Below are 7,380 nucleotides of genomic sequence, written 5' to 3' on the forward strand. Positions count from 1 at the left end.
GTGCAAGATAAACAGAAGGTCTAGGAACAGAGGATGGGAAGAGTGGCTGCAGGAACTCTTTTGCATATTAGGCTACACACCCCTGATGTAGTCAATCCTCCAAGAGCTTACAGGGCTCTTAGTAGAGAGCATAATGTAAGCTCAGGGAGGATTGGCTACACCATGGGGGTGCGGCCTAATATAATAATAATAATAATAACAACAACAACAACAACAACAATAATAATAATAAAGTTTTTATTTTGCAATGGAGTTATTAATATGCAAAGGAGTTCCTACTACAAAAAAAGCCCCTTTGAAATGATATAGAAAAATGGCACAGAATGGGCAGTTCTGAGAGGTTCATATTGCTAGGAGCTGCAGAAGTGACACGTGCATCTGAGATAGCCAAATCTTTGGCAATATGCCCCTAGTTATACTGTGATGCATTATATTCCAGCATATATTTTATATGCTGGGCAACTGAAAGGGATACAAGGTCTCTGTGCATTGGCTTCTATGTGCCCACCAATTAATCACATATGAGTGTTCACAGTCCTTTCTCAGTGCCATGGGTTAAGCTAGATGACCTTCCGGTCCTACATTCTAGGCAGATGTGATTGATGGAAAACATGCTGTTCCTTAACCCAGTTCATCGCGTTAAATCTGGTTCATTACATCTGGTTGCACCAGTCACATTCTGTTAGAACTCTGAACAACAATTTGTCTTTGTGGCATTTCACTAGAAGAAACCTGTTACCCATTTAAGGAAAGACAAAAATGAAAAGAAAGACCCTGAGCAGTAACAGAAAGGATGATGTATGAAAAATGTCAGGATGTTCTGCTCACTTTCAAATGAAAATACCGTTAGGGTACTCCTCACTTCTCTTCGTGGAAAGGAATGTTGCAAGGGCATCTCTTCTGCATTTGATTTTCTTTAGAAGGCAGATGTCTGATGTCTTTATAAGATTGATTTATATCATATGTGGGTGTGAGCTGAACACTGGTAGAGACAAAAAGGCATCAGATCTGCCAGAACAATGGAAGACACACTTTATGCCAATGAGCTTTAATATTAACCAGTTCATGGGTCTCTCTATCTACCTCCATGTATTCATGGAAACTTCTACTAGGCTTTCCTTTTGCCCACTGGTGGTGGGTAAACCCCAGAGCTTTTTTTGTAGCAGGAAACCCTTTGCATATTAGGCCACACAAACCCTGATGTAGCCAATCCTCCAAGAGCTTACAGGGCTCTTGTTAAAGGCCTACAGTAGGCTCCAGGAGGATTGGCTACATCGGGATGTGTGGCCTAATATGCAAAGTAGGTCCTGCTACAAAAAAAGCCCTGATAAACCCCCATCCTCAGTCTCAGTCCCCCACCCTCAACTGATTGAGGAGATGGAGAAAAAATGGTCAGAAAATGGCCTCTATGGTGAAGCTTTAGGAATTCCTCCTATATCTCTGTGGTCTTTATGACAGAGATTATGGAAAATTCCTAGAGTGCCTCTGAGAAGTAACATCACATCTTCCCCAAACTCCACCATCCCCAAGCACTACCCTCAAAAGCTTCTGGCATTTGCCCAGGAATTGTCAGCATGGAACCTTCTATTCAGTCAAGGACCGCTGATCTATCAAGGCCAATATCATCTGCTCTGACTAGAAATATCAGAGTCTCTGGTAGAGATTTTCGTGACACCTACTACCTAATCATTTTATCTAGAGATGCTGGGGACTGAACCTGGAACCTGCTCTGCTGTTGAGCCGTGGTCCCTCCACCTGTTCTACACTTCAGTTTCTCCATCTGTACTCACAACACCTGACTCTTCCTTTATGCTATTAGTGAGATACCGTCTCCAAGATCTAATAGGCAACTCATTGATGAGATTAAGCTATCAGAAGATAAGTTGCTCTCAGAGAAATAAAAGAAACCCACAGTCTTAAAATAAATCCTGTTGACAAAAATTCTGTGTCACTTAAGGCCAAGACATAGGCCTTTTGTAGGGATCAGAGAGGAAACCACAACTCTTCCAGATTACCATGTTGATGGTAGAAAAATCAATGAAATCAGAAATCTGCAGGTAGCATTTAAAGAATGTTATTTTCCCTCTCTTTATTTCTTTAAAAAGTCTCCCTCATCTCTTCCCCCGCATCTGGTTACAGATATGCAAGGAAATTGTGAACAAAAACTAACATCTTTAGAGATGGTTTCTTGCATTGTTTTTCTGTGTTCTGTCTCTGGGGGATACATGAAACAGCCACAGCCAACTTGGCAACTAATCTTTTGAAATAAAATACAATCTACCAAAAAAAGACAACTTGCTTCCCCACTGAAAATTGTTTGTCTTCATACATTATGAAGGAAATTAAGAAGACTGATTCTATATTGTGCTCACTCTACAGAAAAAACAAAAACTGTTAATCAAGGATATGAGGATCTCCAACTAAATGGAACAGATGTTGAATGAGGACAGAGAAGTGGAAATTGATAGAAGTCGGTACATCACTGAATGTGTATATGGTTTAGGTCACCACTTGCAACCAGCCTCTAACTACAGCCAGTACTTCCCTCTTCTCCAAATGCTGAAGGCCTAAAGGATAAATAAGGGGCAAGTGGGGTTCCTTCTAGAGGCTTTTGGAGATCTGACAGAATAAGCTTAGCTTAGTGGTAGATCACATTCCTTAATGAAGACAGTCCCAGGTTCAATTTCCGCCATCTTCAGTTAAAGGATCTTAAGTAGCAGGCAAGACCTCTTTTTGAAAATCTGAAGGACTCCAGCCAATCAGGTTAGAGAGTCCTGGCCAAGATGGTTCAGTAGTCTAGATCAGTACAAGATAAGTGGTGCTCAGTGCCCACCTGACCTGCTCTCTTCCTTGTCACCTAGCCTTCCAAGCTGGAAAGGTGGCATCAAAGCAGACTGAAGGATTAGATGGACCACTGTTCTGATCCAGCAGGCTCTTCTTATAGATTGATTCCTCTTTTCCTGCCCTGTATGCCATTTGCTACAACAGCTCTTGCAGTGTTGTCTTATGCAACATTGATTTCAGTGGGCTTAAACTGAAGGAACTCTGTATAGAATAGCAAACCTTGAGTCCAGTAGCACCTTAAAGGCCAACAAGGTTTCCAGGGTATAAGCTTTCATGACAAAAGGAAGAGAGCTTTGATTCTTGAACGCTTATACCCTGGAAATCATGTCTGTCTCCACGGTGCAATTGGATTCTGATCTTGCCCTTCCACTGTAGACCAACACAGCTATTCACCTGAAACTGTCTGTGCACTATGAAATCTACTTTAGGTCTCCCCCTAGGCAATAAATTAGATATGCGCCAAAATGGACAGTTTCTCCTTTTTGTTTATGTGCAACAAGCAGGCGTCATGCTCTAATATTACGGTTTCTGACACGTATCAAAGAGAGCTAAAACCAGGAGTAAATGTATTTCCTAATACAACCTAGCTAAGCTTCTTCTCAATATCTGATGGTTGCAGTTTAGCTTCTCACCGTTTGTTATGCTGGTGGGGGGACCCGGCCGTGATACCTTCGGAACTCTTATCCTGACTTCTTGCTCAGCTTCGGCTAAGTCGAAGAGATTTCCTTCTAGCGATCCGAGCAGCAAATGCTGCCACCCTGTATTTCAGCACCGTACAAAGCCCTGCATATTTGATATCTTGTAGGCTCTTGCTAGGCTTCAAAGGGAGATTATATTCACCAGGCAGGTTGTCGATAAAACATAAAATATGAATGAAATAGTAATTTTATGGCTGCTACTGTCGATGCATTTGTCACAAGTCTTCCTGTAGGCGGGTGAAGGGGGGGGGGGGGAACACCCTGTTGTTTTTGTTCTTTGTTTCGAAACTCTCCTTTCTCTCCTCCCACCCCCACCCCAAGTTGAGCCAAGGAAAAATCCTGAAAATTATGAAAATGGTGAAGAACAAAGAACTGAGCCCTGATGAAGCCTTGTATTTGGCTGAAATAGAGAAAAATGTAGAAGAAAAAGAGAAGCCGCTGTCAGATTTGGAGGTAAGGATACCCCCCCCCCTTTTCTTATGCAACGATTTTACTAAAATGGTATTTAGGTGAAGCATCTAGTACAACAAAACAGTACTACCTGTTTACCTATTTACCTGAAAGCTGTGTGTGTGTGTATTAAGTGCCCTCAAGTCACTTCTAACTTATGGTGACCCTCTGAATTAACAACAAATGCCCTATCGTTAACAGCCTTGCTCAGGTCTTGCAAACTGAGTGGTGTGGCTTCCTTAATTAAGCCAATCCATCTCATGCTGGCTCCTCCTCTTTTCCTGCTGCCTTCAGCTTTTCCCAGCATTCTTGTCTTTTCCAGTGACTCCATCTTATAATGTGACCAAAGTACAATAGCCCCCATTTAGTCATTTTAGTTTCTAGGGAGAGCTCAGGCTTGAATTGATCTAGGACCCACATATTTGCCTTTTTGGCAGTTCATGGTATCCTTAAAACTGTACTCCAGCACCGCATTTCGACAAACTAGCATCCGCATTCCTCCTCCCTCAGCATTCTGTTGCATTCTTGTGTATTGAAGAAAAAGGGGGCCGCACCACAGCAGAACGAAGATGAAGAAACAAATTGGTGCAGAGGGAAATGGAATCTTTAATAACTATACAGCCCATATGTATTTTACATGCAGCTTCATCAAGGGGGAATTGAATAAAATGATAAAAATTAGAACATATATGATACATAATTTTTTTTAAAAAATCGATAGAACACAAGACATTTTCACAGAGCATGTACAGTGTTCATGATACGTTATTAAGAAAACCAAAGCATCATTAACATTGTATAGCCAAGAGTCAGAATCCAGGGGCTGACAGATGAGAATGCCTGCTTAATTCTCTTGAGGGAGTACGTTTGGTATCCCCAAGTGCATCCATTTATTTCCCCCTATTGCCACCAAATGAATACCTACCAATAGGCAAAAGTACCTAGGGCCATGGCTCAGTGGTAGAGTCTCTGCTTGGCATGCAGAAAGTCCCAGGTTCAATTCCCAGCATCTCCGGTTTGAAAGGACCGGGCAGTAGGTGATGAGACAGATTTCAACCTGAGACCCTAGGGAGTGGCTGCCAATCTGACTAGGCAATACTGGTCTTGATGAACCAAAGGTCTGATTCAGTACAAGGCAGCTTCAACTAGTACTTTTTTTCAATACCTTTATCAATGATTTGGATGAAGGAATAGAGGGAATGCTTATTACTTTTGCAGATGATACTAAATTGGGAGGGATTCCAAAGACAGAATAAGGCAGAAACAGGATACAGGATGACCTTGACAGGCTGGAAAACGGGTAAAATCAATAAAATGAATTTTAACAGGGATAAATGTAAGGTTCTGCATTTTGGTAGGACAAATCCAATGCATGGTTATAGGATGGGGGAGACTTGTCTTAGCAGTAATATGTGCGAAAAGGATCTAGGGACCTTAGTGGATCATATGCTGAACATGAGTCAAAAGTGTGATGCGGTGTCTAAAAAGGAGACAGAGACAAAACAGTGCTCGGCCCCCTTCTAGTCTACTTCCCATCCCAACGGTGACAAGTAGAGGGACCAAGAGAAATTGCCCGCGTCCGACACTGGTGTTATGCAACGCCAGGTCTATAAACAATAAGACCGAGACCATCAGGGACTTCCTGCTTCGGCAGGATGCTGACCTGGCTTGCGTGACCGAGACCTGGGTTCAAGAGGGAGAGACGACGGCACTCTCCCAGATGACTCCCCCAGGTTACTCGGTCTTCCACCAGTCGCGGATTAGCGGGCGGGGGGGCGGGGTGGCAATTTTCATACGGGAGGCTTACTCCTTCCGGGCCCTCCCGGCCCCAAAGATTGACGGTATTGAGTGTGTCGGCCTTGCGTGGGAAGTCGGGGAGAGGTTGGCGATCTGGCTGGTGTACCATCCGCCTAACGCACCGGCTAGCGCCTTACCATCCCTGATGGAGGCGGTGTCCGGCTGGGCGTTGGAGTACCCGGGGCTCGTAGTCCTGGGCGACTTCAATGTCCATGCCGATGACGCGGCTTCCATCCGGGCGATGGACCTAGTGTCTTCCATGGCGACACTGGGACTCTCCCAATTTGTCACGACTCCCACGCACCAGGCTGGGCACACATTAGATCTGATCTTTGCGGCCGGGATTAAAGTGAACGAAATCGCAACGGAGGCGATACCATGGTCGGATCACTTGGCCCTCAAGGCCCGTATGGAGACGCTACCTCAACCCTGTAAGGGCGGAGAGCCTATTTTGGCTCGCCCGCGGAGCCTGATGGACCCGGAACGGTTCCAAATGGCTCTTCGGGATCCTTGGCCCCCTTGCGATTCCCTTGATGCCCTGGTTGATGCCTGGCAAGATCGGCTATCTGGGGCAATCAACGAGATCGCACCCCGACGTCCTCTGCGCCCTCGTTCAAGGCTGGCTCCCTGGTATACCTCGGAGCTACGCCGGTTGAAACAAGGACTCCGACGACTAGAGAGGCAGTGGCGGCGCACTCGTGGCGAAGCGGCGAGAACATCCTACAGAACGTTTATGAGGTCGTATGAGATGGCAGTCAAGGCCGCGAAGAAGAAGTACTTCGCGGCCAAGATTGCGTCTGCAAACTCGCGTCCGGCGCAATTGTTTAAAATAATTGGACATTTAACTACGCTGCCCCAGGGCAGACCAAACGCTAGTGAATCAGAAATAGGCTGTGAGGCTTTTGCGAGATTTTTTGCAGACAAAATCACGTCACTCCGCCAAGACCTGCCCATCACCTTAGACACAGTACATGAGCCCGAGGCCCCACGCCTGTCTTCTGATTTAACTCTGGATCATTTCGACCCGCTCAGCCTGGAGGAAGTTGACGGAATCCTCTCCTCTGCGCGCCCTACAACTTGTGATTTGGACCCATGCCCCTCCTGGCTAATTAAATCCTGCCTGAGGGAGCTAGATTGTCCTCTACGGGACATCATAAATAGATCCCTCTTGGAGGGGCGTTTTCCATCATCTCTGAAAGAGGCTTTGGTCCGACCCCTCTTGAAAAAAAGTACAGCAGACCCGGCCGAATTGGCAAATTACCGACCGGTCTCCAATTTACCATTTTTAGGTAAAATAATAGAGAGGGCAGTGGCGTTGCAGTTGCAGAGCTTTCTGGATGACGCTTCCATCCTAGACCCTTGCCAGTCCGGCTTTCGCCCGGGCTATGGGACGGAGACAGTACTGGTCGCCCTGGTAGATGATCTCCAACGGCATCTGGATCGGGGTGGTGTGGCGGTGCTGATGCTGCTAGATCTGTCGGCCGCGTTCGACACGGTCGACCATCGGCTACTGACCTGCCGCCTCGCCGACATAGGGGTGAGGGGGTCTGCCTTACAGTGGCTCTCCTCCTTCCTCGAGGATCGGGGACAA

Source organism: Heteronotia binoei, chromosome 2 (genome assembly GCF_032191835.1).
Source record: "Heteronotia binoei isolate CCM8104 ecotype False Entrance Well chromosome 2, APGP_CSIRO_Hbin_v1, whole genome shotgun sequence".
Taxonomy (NCBI): domain Eukaryota; kingdom Metazoa; phylum Chordata; class Lepidosauria; order Squamata; family Gekkonidae; genus Heteronotia; species Heteronotia binoei.